Genomic DNA, 21,198 nt, shown 5'->3' with positions numbered 1-21,198 from the left:
ATCTGGTTGTTTCAAGTGTGTATTTCAGCAGTTTATTATGAAAGTTTATTTTCTACATTAACTACAAATAAAGTGAAATCTTCTAACTGTTCACTTACACAATGCTGTCAGCTTTTTTTTTTTTTTTTCCCAGCAGACATCAAAGCATATCCCCAACCCTTGCCTGGCTCTCTTCATGGAGAAGTTATCATAAACAGGTTATGTGTTCCCTTAGGTTACTATGGAAACACTTTCTTTTCAGGTCATCCACTTACAAAGGTAACATTTGCATTAAAATATGTTGGAAGTTATTTTTTTTTCATACTCAAGTGAGGTCATGCCACCATATCCATATCTATTATTTCGAAATCCATGAACATACACTGATTTAATCTATAAGAAGACTTGAATGATGTGCTCATCCTATAGGTGTAATTGCCTGCATGTCAGGTAGCTGCTTGGAACATTGTCAAAGACACTATAACCAAATTTTTTGTGTGTGGCAAAAGAAAATGTTAGCAGTGACCCACTGGCGGGCGTTCCTCATTATGCTAATTTATTGAATATTTAAGTTTGTGTTATCGCTTACATGGAGAGAAGTGGCTGGAGGTGAGAACCCAGGAAAGGTGTTAGAAGGTCTGTTCCTCATATTTAGAGGGGACTAGATGATTCTGCCTCATTTTATCAATTTGGGCTATCAAGAATTCAACCTGGGAGTTCCCATCGTGGCTTGGTGGTTAATGAATCCGACTAGGAACCATGAGGTTGTGTGTTTGATCCCTGGCCTTGCTCAGTGGGTTATGGATCCAGCATTGCCGTGAGCTGTGGTATAGGTTGCAGACGTGGCTCGGATCTCACGTTGCTGTGGCTGTGGTGTAGGTTGGCAGCCATAGCTCCAATTTGACCCCTAGCCTGGGAACCTCCATATGCCATGGGAGCAGCCAAGAAATGGCAAAAAGACAAAAAAAAAAAAAAATTCAACCTGGCAAGTTTCTGTCTGGGGACAGTAAGGCATTCAGCATGCGGCTGGGCACCAGGTAGTGTTCAAACACGTCCAGGCTTTCACCTAAGTTGTGTGATGGTACCAGGTAGGATGTGATTAAGTTCTGGGAGGTGGTGGAGAAGCACTGCCAGGGAGAGGGTGATGTGGCTGGGGCAGCTGGGAAGGCTCCACAAGGAGACTGGCGACAGCACAGACATACAAAATGGGGGTTTACCCATTTACTAGCATTTACTAGCATGGCTGATGGGACGAGTATCAAACAAATTTATCTTCTGGATCCCTCCTGTATACCACTGGCTGGGGACTGTAGTCTATTCTTAGTCTCATTGACTAAAAATCTCAATAGACTATGGAGCATCAGGAATTTCTCCCCAGAAGCAACCAACCCATCTCTGAGTGCATCATGCAGCCATCAGCTACTTGATAAAGGCGGTATGATGAAGCCTACGCGCCATAGCAGAGGTAACTGGATTTCTTATTTGGGGAAATGTCTGTGTTACTCTTGAAACGATTCTGGAAGTGTCTCGATCCTCCTCCTTTTCCTGAGCGGGACCTCGAAACAATGGCAAACCGTTCAACAAACATTTATTAGGTATGTGCTTCCCACCAGAATGGCAGTACAAGATGCTTAGAGTGGAGAGAGGGAGGGACAGGTGGGAGGTGAGAAGACAGGGATGAAGGGTATGCCTGGCACCTGCTCTTACACAGAAGCAGAAACAAGAGGGTTTTACGGCTGACCTCTGGAAGGTTATACATGCCAGAAGGGACCTGAGCAGCCCCTTCTTGAACTGCCCTGGTCAGTTGTCCCCACGGAGAAGACGCCTTGGTCCGCTTTAGCCAACTGAAACTGAAACACTAATGACTTGTTTTACCAGCATCCCCAAACCATTACCCACCTGTGGAAAAGAAGTAAGAGCCAGGCTCTTTTCTCCTTTATTGATGCTGGTCATGTACCACAGGATCAAAAGCCTTACTACAGTCAGAAATGACTTTTCTATTTTTTCCCCTTGTCAGTGGCCACATGCTCTTCTACAGAAGGGCCCTTAGATTGTTCTGACGAGATTTTGCTAACAGTGCTCCTTGTCTTCCTACACTGTGTTAATGCACGTATGTGTGTGTGTTTATGTTTCCAAATAGATTAATTATCTGCTCCATTATCTTTCTGGAAGCTGTACTTCATTGTATCAAGTATATTTATCAAAAGAAATGAATGCCATCGTGGGAACTAATTTGTTCAAGGTAACTTTCATTATAGTTACACTTGTGAGTCTGGTGATGGTTCTACACTTGTGCTATTTTATTTATAGTTGCAAACCTCTCATTTGACTTCTTTGCTATCTTGAAAGCTTAATGGAGTCTCAGTGATCACTTATGCCTCTGAATAGAATTTACCAGAAAAGGGACTGTGGACATACAAATAGAAGAATCATTTAAAATTATTTTAAAATCACTCCTCATTACTGATGAAGATTGGTCTCCCTTACTCCCCCAGATGACATTTCTAAATAGCGGGAAATCAAGACAGTGAAGCTGTGCTTTGGGTTTGCATACCTCAAGAATTTCAAACCAGAGAAAAACATAATCATCATTAAAGACAAAGCACTAAGCCAAAGCTCAGTGGTACTCTTTCAAGTTTAAAAATTTCCATGTCAATTAAGTGAGCATCTTACATTGTTTTCCTCACCAGACCTAAAAAGATAGTAGTATGGAATGTGGCATCTGCCATGTTTGTTTTTAAGTTAAACATGGAAATGCGGTTAGGCATTAGGCAGTAAGTGCCATAAACAGACGATGAACAGTTGGACATCAAAGTTGAGCCTGCTATTAAGTTGGAGAATCACCTGTATGGAACTGGAGCCTGAGGGCTCCTGCAGGCTTTCTGACTGGCATATTCTGGTTGCACACACTTGCCAACATTTTAGGAAAAGAGGTCATAAGAGTCAACTACTTTTTGTAAAATTCTACCTTGCAATATTGAAATGAACTTAGTATGCACCAACCCTTCTAGTTTTGAAGTCAAGATTCTGCCACCACCAAATATGCAGGCAGCAGCTCAATGGGCCAGACCAGTGACAGCTGTATAAGGATGGCTGGAAGCACATACCCACAACCCTACACCCAACACCCAGGTGCAGCTATGAGTACACAGTGGGGTAGACATAAAAAGATGGGTCTGAGTGGAAAAGAGAGATTAGATCAAACTATGAAACAGAATCTATGTTCAAGATTGTCCCTGCCAGTCTGGTAAGCAGTTGGGGTCAAATTCAAATGGGTGACCAATCCAGGTAAAGGAATTCCAATAGGAACTATAAATCTAGGGTTCTAAGGGTACTAGAGATGTCAGCCTTAATGGAGATCTGAAACTCATGGGGAAGGGGAGCCCCAGATCCTGAGAAATAGGAGGCCATGAACATCAGAGTAGGATTGACCCGATTCTGAGAACTTTTATAAAAGGGTTCTACCTATTTTCCTGTACTTTCCTGGGAGTGAGCACAGGTCATGGACCTATAGAAACCCAAGTGAGCACTTCTGCAAGGGATAAGGGGCTGGGAGTCAGGCAGGATTTTTTTGAAAATCTCATTGGATGGAATTGTCAACAAAATGCAGGATGACTATTAGTTTAAAATGAGAAGGGACAAGTTTGATAATGCTGGACCATATGCCTACCATTTAAAACCCATACTGAGGATCTTCTCCTGTATTATAGATAGGGTTCTGTTATTAGGTCAGCACGTGCACTACAGACCTCAGTCTAAAAAACTATTCAAGTCATGTAACTAGTACCTCTGTGTCTGTGGTAGGAACTTTATTTTTCATGTTAAATAATTATAATGATTCAGCTTGACAGCGAAAATAGAACTTTTATATATTTCCAGGTAATGGCATATACATAACACCTAGCATTTCACTCCATTTTTCACACATCTTCAGTATAAATAGGAAACCCACAATAACTCAACCCTCTGAATTCCTATGACCTTTTCAGCTTAGCTCCACTGGAGATACATTAATGTGCAACCAGAAAACTAGCCTTGTTACCACATTTTGCAGAGGTCCTTTCCTCAGAATGGTAAGAAATCCAATTTGGATGTTTTACACCATGTCTCCCTTTTGCAGAACCATTTATAGGAAAATTAGGAGTTAACAGTGTGGGAGTGGAAGAAAGCCATAATATTTTCTAGTCATACCACTAGATGTGCACTGTTTTTCTGTGTGTGAATAAGGTTAGGTTGTGCTAGGAAAAAAGCCTTTTGTGATGCTATAAAACTGTCTTGGTTCTTGCTATGATTCATCACTAAGAAATTCCTTCTTCTGGAGAAGTTTAAGCTTTATAATGGGTATCAAATTCTGGATTCAGTGACAACGAGACAGGCAATTTACCACGGATAACCCAGATTCCAGTTGAAGTGACCAAGAACAGGTAAAATAGGTGAAGCTTGCCCTAGGGCTAGGCACTGAGGCATATCTGCTAGAAATGGTACCCTAGGCCAAGATGGAAGGAGAGCACTGTGCTGCTCGCAGCCAACTTTCTTGGGATGCTGACAGAAGAGGATGCTTAAATGCTCCCATTTGAAGGATGAGGCTCTAGGAGAGGTTATGGGCTGATAAGGAGGTTAACATAGGTTTTTCTTTGTCTCTGGAGGGGTTGTCTTCCTTAAATAGTACTTCAGAAGACCTCAGGGTTCTTGATGTGGAAACAGCAGGAGAGGGGTGTGGAATCCAAGAGATAAAAAATATTCTCACCTGACTTGATGGGCAGTGGTATGAGAATGAAGGCTGGACACAGCCACAGGTAATACAGGATGAGGGGGCTGGGTGAGATAGAAAGAAGGGTACAGAAAGCTGACACTTTGCCCATGGATTTCAGCAACACCATCTGAGAAACCAAGCAAAAGCAAAGTTCTTTTCTAGGCATTGGTCAGGATTTTGGCTCATTTCCTGAACTCTCCAGCTGCCTAACCTCTCAACAGGAGATATGAATTTACATCAGCCAACCCTACCCCACAGTGAGGTACCAAGAATGCAACGGATTTTCACATATCTCCTTTAAGGAACAACATCCATGCTTTCTACTAAGAAAATAGAAAGAAATCAACCGGAAGCTCTTAGCAGAAAGAACTCACTGAGAACCTGGCAAAACAAACGAAAAGAGACCAATACTCAGACGAAGAATTTAAATATCATGAATAAAGAATCCCATAAGATCCAGATAGGAAAAACAGGTTACCTACAATGAAGAAAAATCAGTTCAGTCTCAGATTTCTTTTTCAACAATATTAAAAGGCAAAAGACAATGGAATTTTCAGGAAAAATCCTTGGGAGGTAAGTATGACATTTCTTCCACAAATATTTATTAAGTACCTCAAAGCACCAGGCATTGTTATTAAAATTTATATATAAAGGATATTATCAGATTTCAAGGATTTAAAAATATACTAAATGTATGTTCTTCCTGTAGTGAAATTACTCAAAAAGGTAAGCAGTTTAACTGAGAGATGGGTCAAGATAAAGAACTCCACCATGGAGGAGTTCCCATCGTGGTACAGTGGAAACAAATCTGACAAGGAACCATGAGGTTGCAAGTTCGATCCCTGGCCTTGTTCAGTGGGTTAAGGATCTGGCCTTGCCGTGAGCTGTGGTGTAGGTCGCTGATGCGGTTTTGATCTGGTGTTGCTGTGGCTCTGGCGTAGGCTGTTGGCTACAGCTCCGATTAGACCCCTAGCCTGGGAACCTCCATATGTCATGGGTGTGGCCCTAAAAAAGACAAAAAAAAAAAAAAGAACTCCACAATGGAGTTGTCAAAGTTAAGAAGGACTGGCATTCGACTTGATATGCAATCCTTGGATGATCAGAAACATGCCACATACAAAAATATTAAAAAGAAGATGTACATTTTTCTCTGAAAACATGACTGGATCTAAAATAACACAGGTCAAAAAGTGTTAGGGAAAATCTGTGATAACATCCAGTCATTTTAGTTTGTTCCTTTGACATACAAGGAACTCAATAGAGATGATTTCATTTTTGATGTTGATAGAGAAAGTAGGATAAAAATGTTTTAAGAAAGTCAGTATGATTGAAATTACTATATAAAATAATCAAAGAAAGTACAGCACATGCTAGAAAACAGAAAACAGAAAAAGGTGTATAAAACACAAAGCCTAAAGCAAAATGACAGAAAGAATAAGAATGCCAGTTGTGATAACGGATATAAATGAGCTAAACATTTCTCCAGAAGAGAAAGCCTCAGAATGAATCAAACACCACAATTCAACCTTTTATAAGAGATAGACCTAAAAAAAAAAAAAAATGACGCTGAAGGCTTCAGTAACAGAATAGTAAACGAGGACTTTCAACTAATGGTTATCTGTCTTTGATAGATCAAGAAGATGCTAAATAAATATACACAATGTCAGAAACAATATAATTCATAAGGTCATTTTACCATACTTTGCCAAGTGTTGGACACACATTTTTTTATACTTAACCATTGAAAAATGGGGATGGCTCTTAATATAGAGCCCTACATTTAATGTGGTGGTGTTTTTTTGTTTTTTTTTTTTCAGTCTTTTCTGAGAAGCTGTCATGAAATTTGTTATGTGTACAACGACTATGCTATTTATATTTAAATACAGTGATGCATATATGGAATACAGGTACCCAAGGGCAGAGATTTTTGTCCATTTTGCTTTCTGCTATATTCCCAGCACCTTAACGGTGCTTAGAATATAATAGGCACTCGATAAGTCTTTATTAAATAATAAAAATGTATAGAAAAATAGTTTTAATTTGACTATTTAAAATATTTATTTATTTATTTAGTCTTTTTAGGGCTGCACCCACAGCATATGGAAGTTCCCAGGCTGGGAGTTGAATTGGAACTGCAGCTGCTGACCTACACCATAGCCACAGCAATGCTGGATCCTTAACCCACAGAGTGAGGCCAGGGATTGAGCCTGCATCCTCGTGGATACTAGTCAGGTTCTTAACCTGCTGAGCCATAACAGGAACTCCTAGTTTAAATATTTAAGTGACAGAAAGTTACATATGCCAACTTTTATTAATGCTAGAAACTTCAGAAGTCACTGTCCTTGACTATTAAGCATTAAACTCACACATTAATACAATTTTAAGTGGAAAAAGCTTAAACCCTTAAAAATGAAAATAATGATCATATAAATCACTCTTGGTCAAAGAAGAAATAAATTTTTAATTTCAGAATACCTAGGATAAAGTAAGAAGAACATTAAGATACTGACACTTGTGGAAGTTCACAAAACTAAATTCAAAAACAAACTCATTGCCTGATATTATATTGTTATTGAGCATGACTAAAAAGTAACTAAAATAAGTGAGCTGAATAATTTTAAAAGTTTGTTCTATCCCTTCTTAAGGAAAGAGAAAAAATAAGTTAATGAAGTAGAAAACAAACATGTTAGAGCAGAAAAAGAAGACTATTAAATAAATAGTAAAAGCATAAAATGTAGTAGAAGTCTAAAATTTCAATTAAATGCTTTTATAGAAAAAAAAATAGCAAATTTCCAAAATTCAGTAGAGAAGGAAATATCTCCTTTTCCAAAGATCTCCATCTATGGGAATAGTTAAGGGGTCAAAGAATTAGCCACAAAAAAGCCATCAGGATAGATGGTTTTACAGATAAGTTATTTTAAATCTTGACAAAGAGATCATTCCTAGACTATAGAAATTGTTACAAAGCATAGAAACAACTAAAAAGCTACTCAAATTATTTTATAAAGGTAATATAACCTTTCTATGTAAAACTGTTAAAGTTAGAAAAAAAAAAGCTTGGATATCCATCTCACTTACAGGTACAAAATCACACATTAAATACTAGCAATTCATACCTAGCTCTATGTAAAAGAATAAAACAGATAGCATATGAGTGTAGATGTATTTTTTCAGAACTGCAAGGGCTATTTAACATTGAAATTCTATTAATATTAATCATCACATTGACAGAACGTGAAGAAAAAGAATATGATCATCTGATTAGATGTTTAAATGCCATTTGAAAATCTAATAACAATTAGTCTCTGATGTGCTTACATCAACATAAGGTTTTTTTGTTCTCTTGAACGTATCATAAAGTTAAGAGACTATTGATAAAGTTGGAAAAAGCTGTGACTATTTGATAGTAAAGGCATACTATTCCATCTACATAAAAAAATTTACAACTAAGGAGCAAAAGAGGAAAACATTATAATAGAAAAAATGAAAACTTCATAGAAGAGAAGAAATTTATATGGCCAATAAACACCTCAAATGCTCAATCTCAGTTGTAATTTAATGAAAAGAAAGTAACTGGTATTTGCTATCAAATTTATAAAAAATAAGAAAAATGAAAATACTCAGTCCTTTTCTTGGTCTTTTTTGTGCTGCACCTTTGGCATACAGAGGTTCCCAGACTGGGGGTCCAATTGGAGCTACAGCTGCTGGCCTACGCCACAGCCACAGCAACGTGGGATCCTTAACCCACTGAGCGAGGCCAGCGATTGAACCCGCAACCTCATGGTTCCTAGTTAGATTCTTTTCTGCTGCACCACAACAGGAACTCTGAAAATAACTCAGTCTTAATAGGGATGCTATGAAACCTGTATAAAACAGACCATTAATATTTGTTGGATGTATTAATAAATAGGCTGTTAGGTTCCACATGTAAGTGATAGCATTTGATGTTGGTCTCGCTGTCTGACTGACTTCACTTAGCATGATAATTTCTAGGTCCATCCATGTTGCTGCAAATGCCATTATTTCTTTCCTCTTAATGGCTGAGTAATGCTATAAAATTTGGTTGTGATGATCATTGTACAACTATACATGTAATAAAATTCATTGAGTAATAAAAAATAAATAAATAGGCTGTTAGGGAGAACATAAACTTAATTTTTCTAAGGGCACATTTGGTTATTTGCATCAATTTAAATTTTTTCATAGCCTTACATTAAATAATGAATATCTTCTACTGAATTATGAAAAAGAAATAATAACATAAGGATGCAAAGATTTATGTATGAAATAGTACATCATTACTTATAGGAAATGATAAAATAATTTAAACATCCAACAATGATAAAATGATTAATTATTGAATATTCTTTCTGGAAAAGATTGTGCATTAAACATTAAATTCATATTTTTGAAGATTACTTAATGGCAGGAGAAAGGCTCACAAGATGACAGAAGGTGAAAAAAATAGCTTAAGTAACAGCATATCCAGTAGAATCCCAATGTAATCACTACATGTGAGATGCATGTGCGTGTGCATGTAAGTGGGTGTGCTTCTACAAAAGAAAATATTCCAAAAGGTAAATAGTGTTCATTTATCGTGTGGTCGGATAATAGGCGATTTAAATTTCTGTTTTAACACTTTTAGCAATTATCTAAATTTCTTTACAGCGAGCATGTATGACAATTATAGTAAAAACTTGTTTTGATATAAAAGGAAAAAAAATAATTTTAGGGAAAAAAAGACTAGAGTATGTCAACTCTATGCATCCAGCTATGTAACTACAGCCTCTCAACATGTCCATTTTAGATCTACATAAACCACTGGCTACTACACTAAAATTAATATATGTGCAAATTGTGTACATATCTATATTTGTCTATATATCATAGAGATAAAGGGATTTAATCAAGAAAAGCAAACTGCCATTCACTATATGAAACTGTGTGTCTCATATAGGATGCATTCAATAATATTTAGCCAAAAATTTTTTTGAGCCCCAGGTCTGAAACAAATATTATATGAGCTCTTATAAATGAAATGTCAAACCAACCAGATATGGAACCTAAAAGCTAGACTAGAGATTTCCAACCTTTGAAAATCATGCCCCACAGGAAGAAATGTCCTTTACATCACAATCCAGCACATATGCAAATGGGTGCACACCCTGGCTGTGAAACAAAATTTCCACCAACCAATACTCATGTTTACTACCCTACCTGCCATGCCCTTGGATCTATTCTCTTCTACTCAGAAATCTTTAAAATGTCAGTTGCGACCAACTAATCGATGTTATGATCATCTAATAAGTTGTGACACACAGTTAGAAAAACGACCCTCTGGGGAAGACGCCAGTCAGTAATTGGGACAGTTGTGATACACAAATGCTCACATCCTCAAAATGAGAGCTCGGGTCCAAAGGAAAGTATCATCTTGAAACACATGATGAAAGCCACTTTATATCTGCTTAGAAATTACAAAGCACAATTGGAGTAGCTTACTTGAAGGCAGAATGCCCCAAATGCAGACAAAAGGAAAGGCTGAACATACACTAGGACATTTTATGGGATAAAAACATAGCTGTTTTATTCATTCTTGGTTTGTCTCTCTTTTCAATGCATTCATTTATAATTTTTTCCTGTACAATTATTCCTAAATATCTCATTATATTTGAAATCATGTTTCCTGACTGCCTTTTCCATCAGATACGAATTCCTTATTCACTTTTAATTCCTCAGAGTTAACTAAATTTCAGACACAAAATTACCACCAAGTAAAGGTTGACGGAATTAATTAATAAATGAATGTGTGACTAGACAACCATACACTTTGAAACTTTGTTCTTCAATCCTGGGGCCGAAGTGACATAGCATAAATGAAGGTGGGTTTATTCTTTTCTTTAATTGATGAGGATCATTAACAGGTTTTCTTCTTATTTTGTAGATAAAATCTCTAAGAAAGGAAGTCTTAAGAGCTTCCTATTGCAAAGGTACTCCAAATTTCCGATAAATTCAACTTATAAATCAATTAAATGGAAATTCGGAATACTGGAAACAAAGTGTCAATTCTTCCCTATTTGCTTGTTCATTTTTTAAATTTCCTCATCATTACAGAGCTAAGACTCTTTAGGCCTTACATATATGCAACCATATGTAGAAAGGAGAAAGTTATCCACTTTCTGAAATTGGGGTATTTGGGTAAACCACAAACTCCTAAATCTCATAGCATATTTTTTTCAATCACCAATTTAAGAACTATGCTAAAAGATTTCTTCCTGCCATCATTCACATTAATTGTAGGACCATGATTTCCTCCTCTGGAATGTGAGTTTCTGATTCCCTTATAACCACATAGACACAGAGCACGTTGCTGCTGACAATTTAAACCTGGGAAATTACTGTGAAGGGAATTGTATGGAAAACAGGAAACTTGGTCCATACTCCATTGATGAAGAAAGGGAAGCGGCTGATGTATAATAAAAATTACCATTAAAATAGAGTTGTTATTCAAAAACAATCTGGGACTCTGACTATTAGTAATAATGGGAAAACAACACTAAAAAATGGAAGGCTCTCCACAGGGTTTGGGGGGGGGCCCATGATCACAGAGTTAGCCAGAGGATCATTAGATGAAAGCTATCAGATCATGATGGGATGGTTTCTCTTACATTTCCTCCTGTTTCTCTAAACGAGAAACGTCAGAACATGTATATCTTCACACACACACATACACAAACACACACACATACTAGTAAGGTGTTCCTTTTTTGCTGGTAAGTGTTGATGCGAGTGTTGGGCTTGATGCGTGCTCATGTATAAATTGGTAAAGGTTCAGTGAATAAATAAATCAACAAAGGAATGAACTGTAGAAAATCTATTCCCTCACGTGCTGCTTTGACTTTGCCGTCTGGGGACTAGGCTGAGTGAGAGATGACATGAAATGATGAGCTAAATCATCTGAAGAAAGCTTCACAGAGATGAAAACCCAAGAACTCCACTGCTTTACCAAAAAGTCTTATCTTGCAAGTAGAAACTATTTCTCAATAGTTTATAATAAAAACATTACGCCCTTTCGTCTTAGATCATCTACTTGAACAAACGGAACGTTTTCCTGTCAGCCTAGCTGAAGTCAGTGGTGTCAACTTTTGCACTTTCTCATAAACATTCTGAGAATTAGCACTGTGATGTCAAGGCTGGGAATGAGACAGCGAAATTAATGAGAGCCATAGGAGGACCGTAAAGTCGCAGACTCTGGTATGTGTCATTACAGTGTATTCGGAAGAGGTCATTCTTCCCGTGGAGAATGGCGGTTCTAGCAATGCTGTAGTGATTACTATCATTTTAGGATTTTCTTTGACTCAAGTGTTCTTCCTGTCTGTTTCAGAGGAGGGCTTTCTCTGACTTTTCTTTTCCCCATCATAACACGTGACTAGTTACTCCTTAATAAGAACCAAATGATGTTAAATTTTAGAATGATTCTGAGTCAAACATTTCCTTTAACTGAAAGAACAACATGGCCAACTGCAGCGACCTGATTGGTTAGTTGCAGTTAGAAGCGGTGCGAGGGGGCAGTTCTGGGCTTGGCTTCAGGAGCTGAACACAAATACGGCTCACATGGCGTTTTCACTGTCATCAAGTTAAGTGATACACGTGTTATAAATGCCAATTAAGCGAGCCTTCGTATCTTCTCCTCCAAACATCTTCATTTTTAAAATTCACTTCCCAAAATTTATTTCAGAATTTTTGAGCTCTACTAAAATAAAATGTATCCAACTGATTTTAAACAGCTTTGAGAACAGTTTAGGAAATCTGGAATTCATAGGAGTGTCTGCTATGGTTTTTCCTATGTTACATAAAATGATCATTTCTCCCATTGCAGTAGAAGAAAAGAATGTGATTATTGTAGAAGTTGGAATTTTGGGTTTTAACCATGATCCAACACAAACGGTTGTGGTTTGGGGGAACTTAACCTATTCTAAACTCGACATCCTGAGCTGGAATTAATTGCTCATTAGAAGCAGAAAGAGTTCTTTTTTCAGTCTAATGTAAGTAAGAGCATAGTGTTTTTTGACATATTATGGAAAAATAATGTGGTTCTGAACTTTCTTTTTCTGCTTTTTGGTAATTTAGGTTTGGGTTTGAGCCAGAGATAGGCTAACTTACTTGATTACAGCATAAAAAGAATGATTTTATTTTGATTTTTACAGAGAAGTGAGGAAACTATACCAAACTCTGGTTTTGGTTCAATTCTATTGGGTTAAAAACAAATTAAGAGTGATAATGAAAGAGTAGTTCAGCACAGATTCTCTTTCTGTCAAACATCTCATGGAGAAAAAAAATCTCAACAGCTGCCCCAGCAGCCCTCCTTCCTTTGTTCCACAGGGAGTTAGCCCAGATTGGAATAGCAACTTTGCTGTCATTGTGACTTCAGTATAAAGTCTTTGAACCTTAGTTTCCTCATCTGTAAACCGGAATTAAAGATACCTACCACACGGACCTGCCTGGAATAATTTATATAAGGTATTTGCTCATAGGATCAGCACTGCATAAATGATGCCATTGTTGGTACTGAGCTGGCTGCAGCAAAACTGACTGAGTAAATGGTTTGTATATATTCTCTTTGTATTCTTCTCTCGCTCCTATTTTAAATCCTTAACAAGTCCTGAGTAATTTTTAAAAAAATTTTTTTGTGAGTATAGTTGATATACAATGTATCCAGTGTACAGCAAAGTGATTCAGTTATATGTATACACACACACACATATATATGTATTCTTCAGATTTTGTTTCCATTATAGGTTAGTACAAGATATTAAATATAATTCCTTGTGCTATACAGTAGGTCCTTGTTGTTCATCTACGTTATACATAGTTGTGTGTATCTGTTAATCTCAAATTCCAAATTTCTCCCTCTTCACTTTTCTCCTTTGGTAACCATAGGTTTGTTTTCTATGTCTCCCGGTATGTCTTTGCTTCAAGATTTTTGCAGAGCTGAAAACTGAAGCTTCTAACTTTCTTCTGGTCTTTGGTCTTTGATTTGAGCATAAGCTCATTAGAGAGATTAGGTGTGCCCCTGGGGTCAGGGATGAAAGGAGTGCACTTTTGAAAGAAAAGTTTGTCTGTGGGAGAGAGGAAAATAGATATTGACCTTTTGACCCGTGGCCTTTGCCAAAAGTGCCTTACGACCATGCCTGACAGTTACCACCTGAAGGGATGGTGAGCACCTCGGTGGTAACCAGAGTGAGCACGGCCTCTGTGTGCTGTACCACGTCCCTGGACCCTGGAGTATTCAAAGAGGTTAAGTGCCAACAGTGACTAAGCTAGAATAGTTGTCTGGATAATGGAACATGTTATTTCTAAATACCTCGGTACATGCACCACTTAAAAACTCTGCACTTTTCCTGAACACATTTCTGCGTGCCAGACACTATTCTAAGTGCTTTACTTGTGATGATCATTTAATTGTCACAATGCTACTAACCCAATTTTAAAGGAGAATGATAGGTTAAATAAATAGCCCAAACTTACCCAGTTAGTTAAGTGGTGTAACCTGGATGTGAACACAGGCAGTCCAACCTCAGAGTCTCATATCTGATACATTATTGAGTCTAAAATTCAGGGTATCCATCTGTGGATTCAGGAAGACCGGATGGGAGACACTTCAGGGCAGCTCTCAGATGGCATTAGTCATGGTCTGTGTTAGCTGTGCCAAGTAGCCATGGGCCATAGAGGGCAGACTTAGCAACCAAAAGCTTCCTTTGAGGGAAACGAGGGTCAGGTTGCTGGAGAAGTCAGTGCCACGCCTAGGATCGGGTCATTTCCTACAGGAAGACTGTCAACCTGGGAGGTCTGGGGCAAGTGGGACTTTGTGTGTAAAAGACAGGTGCTGGAGAAACTTCAGGCCCTGAAGTAGCAACAACAAGGTGTGGGGAAAACACCCTAATAGCCATGGGCCTTTGGCCCTCTGCCTCGTCCACGGACAGTTTCCAAGGATGGATTCCACTGATCCCTCTCCTGCTCCCTGGTCCTAGACTTCCCCTAAGGTACCTCATTTTGTACTTAACTCAGGTTAATCCAATGTCTTCTTTATGTCTCTTGGGGCGTGTGAAGAACTTTTATGGGTCAGATTACTTGCCACTAGGGTGTAGCCAAGGTGAACTGCACCAAGAGGATAGTACCTTTGATGGAGGATGGTGAAGAGTGGTAACTTTGGACTCCGGAGCACTTTGGGGAAGTGTGAGCTTAAGTGTGGTGTTGTGATAGGGAGGTAGGGGCAATTACGGGGCAGGAACCCTGAGGAGAGTCTCTTAAAGACTGATACATTGGAAAGGGCTGGAGAACATCTCAGAAGAATGTCCAGGAAAGATGGAAGAAGGGAATTTCCTTTCCTTTCCCTCAGCTCAGACGGTTCCCTGCTCCCACTCCTGGTAGGTGTTCTGTGATCGACACAAGGTTATTGCATATTAGTGGGTTTTTGATAGGCTGGTTGGTGCCCTACAACCAACAATTTTTTTTTTCCCTATGAAGAGAACCATTCCTAGTTCCAAACCACCAATTTTGTAATAGGTTTTTGAAACACTATTTTTATGCTGGGGCTTGCCTATAAACATGTTGCCTCCTTTCAAAATGATTTTCACTATATTTAAAAACTAGAAATTCACTCATGTGATCTTCTTGTGTATGGATAATGTGTCATCACATTCCTGTAAAAGCCACATTGCAATATAAAAGGGCTAATGCTACCAACCAAAGGAAAAAATCTTCAATTAATTTTGTCTTCTTTCCTAAAATCTTCACTACTTCCTGAAATCTGGCTGAGCAAGTCCCAACTTTTTACGTGGTATTTGATGTTTGACCAATATCAAGTTCAATCAAATCTCCCTAAATTCGCCTAATTTGTAGAAAGTTCTCTGCCTTGGTAACTCTTCCACTCTTCAGTTCAGTTGTTTTAGGAAATCAGAGGAAAACTCATTTGTTGTTGGAGGGACACATCTGGAGGGACGTGTTTATGAGGCTCAAGAGGGTCTCATCCACTGAGAAGGGGTTGATTATTGCTGGTAGGAGCCAAATTACAGCAAACATTTGATGGTTCTCATCCTTGACCTCTTTCCATCTTTTGTAGCTTTAAAAATAGCACATATACTTGTCACAAAACAACAATCCATGAGGATATAGATAGAGCAATTTTTACATAAGGAAAAAAGAGTTACTTTTTGTCCTTTCAAAGAATCCTACTGCCCCCCTCTAAGGCAAATTTCTAGGTCTTGGATGAATCAAAATGTTACTTGCCTATCTGAATAAATAGCCAGTGGTCTGGTTATTTGTCTGAATAATTCAGTGAAGCCAGCTGAGTTCTTGGGACAGCTCAAAGATGGTAGACTAAGGGAGACAAAAAGAAATCTTCTTTCTCCTTTTATCTAGCCAACAATGGCCATAAGTTTAAGAAAGACAATAGCTTTGTTCTTTCTAACATGACAGTACATGAAGGAAAGGTCTTTTCTCTCTCTTTCCTTGAAAATCTAAGAAGATGAAATAAGTTTATGTCTTTTTGTTTTTGTTTTTGCTTTTTAGGACCTCACCCATAGCACTTGGAAGTTTCCAGGCTAGGGGTTGAACTGGAGATATAGCTGCTGGCCCACACCATAGCTCATTGCAATGTCAGATCCCTAACCCACTGAGCGAGTCCAGAGATCAAACCCACACCCTCATGGATACTAATCAGATTTGTATCCACTGTACCACAATGGGAACTCCCAAGTTTATATCATTATGATAACCAGAAGTTATAACACAACCCCTAATTGTGCCCAACATCCATTTTTCCCTTCCCCTGTTAATAGTACCTCGATTTTCTTTTGGAAACTACCTCTTCACCTATGCTCATTCATGGAATTTATGTGGATGTGAGTCTACTTTCTGGTTCCAGGGGTAGCCTTGTGTTGTAGTGCTGGCCAGTGCTGGTTGTGGGAGCTCAGGAATAGACATGTGATGCAGACTGAGTCAATAAGCCACTGAACTGAACATCAGTTCTAGGATTTCCTGTACATACTAGGGGGTGAGATAATCTCTTCCTACAGAGTTGTTGGCTTGGAGCTGCTGATGGCTATCATATCACCATGTGGGGGAGCCTCCTGAGAATGGTCCCTGGACAGACTAACAAAGGTGAGAGCTGGAGAAGGACAGGGTCCCAGTAGCCTGTCTGGAGGAGCAGGATCCAGCTTTGCCTGAAGTCAGATATGCCTCTGGACTTTAAACCAACAACATTTCCTTTTTTCCTTAGGCCAGCGTGAATTAGGTTTCTAATTGCAACTTAAAAGCCACTGATTAATCCAGAATTGTTTTTTAAGCTCCCTAGTTTTTAACAGATGTCTTCAAGGAGCAAAAGAAGGCAAATACAGGCAGGTGTCAATTCTGGTTTTGGACCATCTGACAGCAGGAGTTCATTTCTCTTATCCCTCTTGCTTAGACAATACCCTTCTGAGGGATCCTGTACTTGTGTGGCTATTATACATTCCATCTTAAATTCTTTCTTCAGATGGCTAGCATGATCTCAGCATCTTGATCTCCCTCTCCTATGATGGCAGAATTTACCAAATGTGTTCCTCATAGTCCAGACAGCTGCCAAGGATGTTCCCTCAAGTCAGTTCCTAAACCACCATCATAACGGCACATACAAATCTTACTAACCCAACTGTCTCTTTGTTCCAACCAGGACCTACCTGAACCAATCCCCTTTGCCCTAAACACAGAGTGCTATGTCTTTCATGACAGTACAAACCCATATAGCTCCTTTCTACCCATGTGTCTACAAACCCCCTTTATAGAAAAACACTTCTCTAATTTAGCCAAGGAATTAAAAAGAGGAAGGAGTATAATATATGCCATGTAGCTCTTGAAAAAGGATAGCAATAAAGGTACTCCTATTTTTAGAAAACTCTAGAGACATCCCATTTCCCAAGTTACTTACAGGATACTCACGCTGCTATTAAATAAGCAGATAATCTTTATCTGCTAATAATAATAATAATAATAATAATAATAAACCCCACCACCAACAAACCACAGACCGTTGCCAGAGGACTGTGCCAGCCTTAACAAGTTTTGCAGAAAAATAAAATGCCAGCAGATAACAGGTATTATGTTTTCTTTTGGCAAATATGAACACTTGCAGCTAGCCTATCTTGCTCACTTAATTGGGTCTATAAAAACTCGCCAGGCAGCTCACTGGCAGCCATTGAAATTCCCTCAACTTGTTCTTTACAGCTTTTCAAAGCCTCGATGGGAAAACAGCTACAAAACAGACTTGCTGAAAAGATTTTTAAGGTCTCATGTCCATATTTACAAACCTTGCAATCTGTGTGTATTCATTTATTTTAACACAAATGAAATGAATAAACTGGGAGCTCCTTTGAGAAAAAGAAAAACACACCAAATTCGAGAGAAAAGGAACAAAATGTGTGGTTGAGGCAACTCCCAAATGTTCTCTATCACTTTCCCAGCACCCCTAACACACACCCTGCTTCCAGCAGAATTAATTGCTTTCTCTGTGCTCATTCAGAAGATAATACCACTCTATACTGTGGTATTTCTCACATACAGTAATGTCCTTTTTTTGTTGTTTTGGCTCAGATGTCTGTATTCTTGGCTAGACCGTGAGTTCTTACAAGGTAGAAACAATATATTATTGTTACCAGTACTGGGCCTTAACCTAGACTAAATTTTGGTTAAAATTGAATTGGAGACAGAAAAAAGAGAAGGAAAAGAGACAGAGAGTTGAGAGCGAGAGAAAGCCCAAGAGAGCGGTAAGAGATGGTTTCAGCTCTGAGCCCCTGGGCAGCTGTAACGTTGGTAGAAAACTACCCACGAGATGGCCTGAAAGATGCGAAAGTCCAAGATGGGCCACAGAAAGAAGAATAGTCCCATTGACAAAGATATTTTCAAAAAAGTATTAACAAGGAGCAGTCTTCCCTCAAAGTATACTCTAGGATTTTCTTCTAAGTTTCTAATATACGACCTGCAAATTTCATTACACAAAATTTCTTGAGAAGAAAATGACAACTATATTACGACACCTGGCTAAAAGTGATTGTAAACTGCATCCTAATTCAGAGATACAAGGATGTGAAAAATAAAATAAAAACAATAAAACCATAAAAAATATTAATGGAAACTAACAATCTTTTCAGCTATTCATAGATCCTAAAACTCATTCCAGTGACTGTTTCAATCATTTTGGCTTTGAAGACTTTCGTGAGCATACTTTAATTCTTCTTGGCTTATTTTAAGAGTAGTTATTGACAGAAACTGTAAACCAGCTATAATAGAAAAAATAAAAATCATTAAAAAGAAAAAAAAAAGTAGTTACTAGGGGAATTAAGGATCCAGTGTTGTCACTGGCTCTGGCTACTGCTGTGATGAGGGTTGGATCCCTGGCCTGAGAATTTCCACATGCCCTGGGCATGGCCAAAAAAAGTAGTTTCTAGGTAATGTATTATCTGAATTTCCTTCTAGATAGATCAGAAGTTCTCCAGAATAGTGTGACCATGGGGAGTATTTGTCAGGCCTCTCAATCTGAGACTCTGGGAGCTTGGGGAATTCTGAGTCCATGAGAGTACTTCTTTTTTAAGCCACACCTGCGACATGTGGAAGTTCCTTGGATCAAACCTGAGCCACAGCAGTGACAATGTCGAGTCCTTAAGCACTAGGCCACGTTGGACTCCATGAAAATATTTTTTGATGGTGCTGGCCCATGTAATTCTTTTATTTATTTATTTATTTTTATTTTTTGGTCTTTTTAGGGCTGCATCTGCGGCTCATGGAGGTTCCCAGGTTAAGGGTCGAATTGGAGCTGCAGGCTCTGGTCTGTACCACAGCCACAGCAACACTAGATCTGAACTGCATCTGCAACCTTTTTGTTTTTGGTCTCCATGCAATGACTTCATTAGAAGGTTGAACTACTTTGATGTTTACTGAAGCAATTGGAATCCATGTCCTATTTTTAGGCTTGTGGGTCAGAAAGCTTGATGCCCACCTGGAGGAATGCTTGGGTGCCTTCCCTTGAACCCCGTTGCTCCCCTTCATGGACTGTTATTCAGTTTTTAATAAGCCCTATGTGATGCTAAAGACCAGCCAATCCAGGAGCCCAGTCTTGTAACAGCTGTCTTACTGGGTCTGACTGATTGGCAGGAATGAGATATTAACTTTCTAACCTGTTTTTCTAGATCTCTCTAAAAGTAGCAAGACAACAATGTGATTTTTCAGGTCTGTGTTGGACAAAAAATATTAGTGTTTTTCCTTGGCTATAGAGAGGATGGGAAAGGATGCTGAGATTCTAATCCCTGGTTTGGAGTATCACAGCCAATCACAAAGAACACTCATCTTTTATGACAGTCTATTTCCCAAGCATCCCTTTGGGAAGCTCTAGTCCCCAATTGTCTGAGAAATGTAATCAGTCACTTTTGGCAAAGCTCAACACATCTAAGCATGGGAAACACAAATTAAAGTAGAGATAATCCTTTAGTCACTAGATTGTTTGTCTGGTTACACATTTGTTTAGCACAGAAATAGAATCATCAAGCTAGAAAGGGCCCAAGTGTGTAGTTATCTTGCTCTGGTTTGGTGACGGTCAGAGGAAACTTTAAGTCTCATGAATGTTAAGCATTTCTATCCTTTCAGCTTGATGTAAGAAGATCATATAAAATAAGGTCAAAACAACCAGGACTGCTTTATCTAAAATTACTTATCTTATTTTGCTCACAGGAGTTCATACTCATTTTGAGAAAGAAGACTTTTCAATGCATTGGATATGGAGTCCTGCTTTGGTTATGGTGGAAACAACTTCCCTTTATTTTACTGTTTGTTTGATTAAGGGAGCAGAGCCTTCTGTATAGAGTCTTTCATCAAAATCAGTAAGTCAATCTTGATTAAGCTTGAAATGAAGTGAATTGTTATCAAATGGTATTCTGTGAAAATCTTTCTCTTCTGTTACTGAGAGTCTAAGGGACCATTTGCCCCCTCACTGTACATGCCATTCTACTTAATCCTAACATCTGTAATAAAACCAATAAATAGCTGTTTGTTCTGTTCTATAGTCACGGGATACTTATCTCTGGAAGAGGCTGAAGCCATTTGATTAGAGACTGCTAATCCTTCCCCTGCATTTCTGATTAGTGTTGTTAAACTCGGCCATACAAGGAAGACTTCATGGGGCTAAGAAATTTCAGTTGTTCTGCACAACAGTGGTGGATGCTGAAACTAGCTCCTGAACCTCAGTGTAAAAGTACCAGGTATCCAAGTGAAAACTAGAGGGAATCAGCTCTGTGGCCAGACTCTCCTCTCCCCATCCTGCCCTCAAGAACATAAATCACGAATGTGAAAATCAAGAAAGGAGACTTTCCTTTAAGAGAGTTGTTCTACAAAAGAGCCAGTGTGGCCACCAGGGATAAGACAATTCCTTATGTGGTTCTCAA

The 21,198-nt window shown here is 38.6% G+C and overlaps 1 protein-coding gene across 1 annotated transcript in view; it reads right to left on the bottom strand.

Annotated features, from left to right (window-relative positions):
• Positions 1–21,198, bottom strand: part of PARD3B (par-3 family cell polarity regulator beta) — a 1,037,082-nt gene that overhangs the window by 94,920 nt on the left and 920,964 nt on the right. The window lies entirely within an intron of this gene.

The sequence above is a fragment of the Phacochoerus africanus genome, chromosome 3 (genome assembly GCF_016906955.1).
Source record: "Phacochoerus africanus isolate WHEZ1 chromosome 3, ROS_Pafr_v1, whole genome shotgun sequence".
In the NCBI taxonomy this organism is placed as follows: domain Eukaryota; kingdom Metazoa; phylum Chordata; class Mammalia; order Artiodactyla; family Suidae; genus Phacochoerus; species Phacochoerus africanus.
The sequence above is the reverse complement of the archived record's forward strand: the minus strand, read 5'-3'. Positions and strand labels throughout refer to the sequence as shown.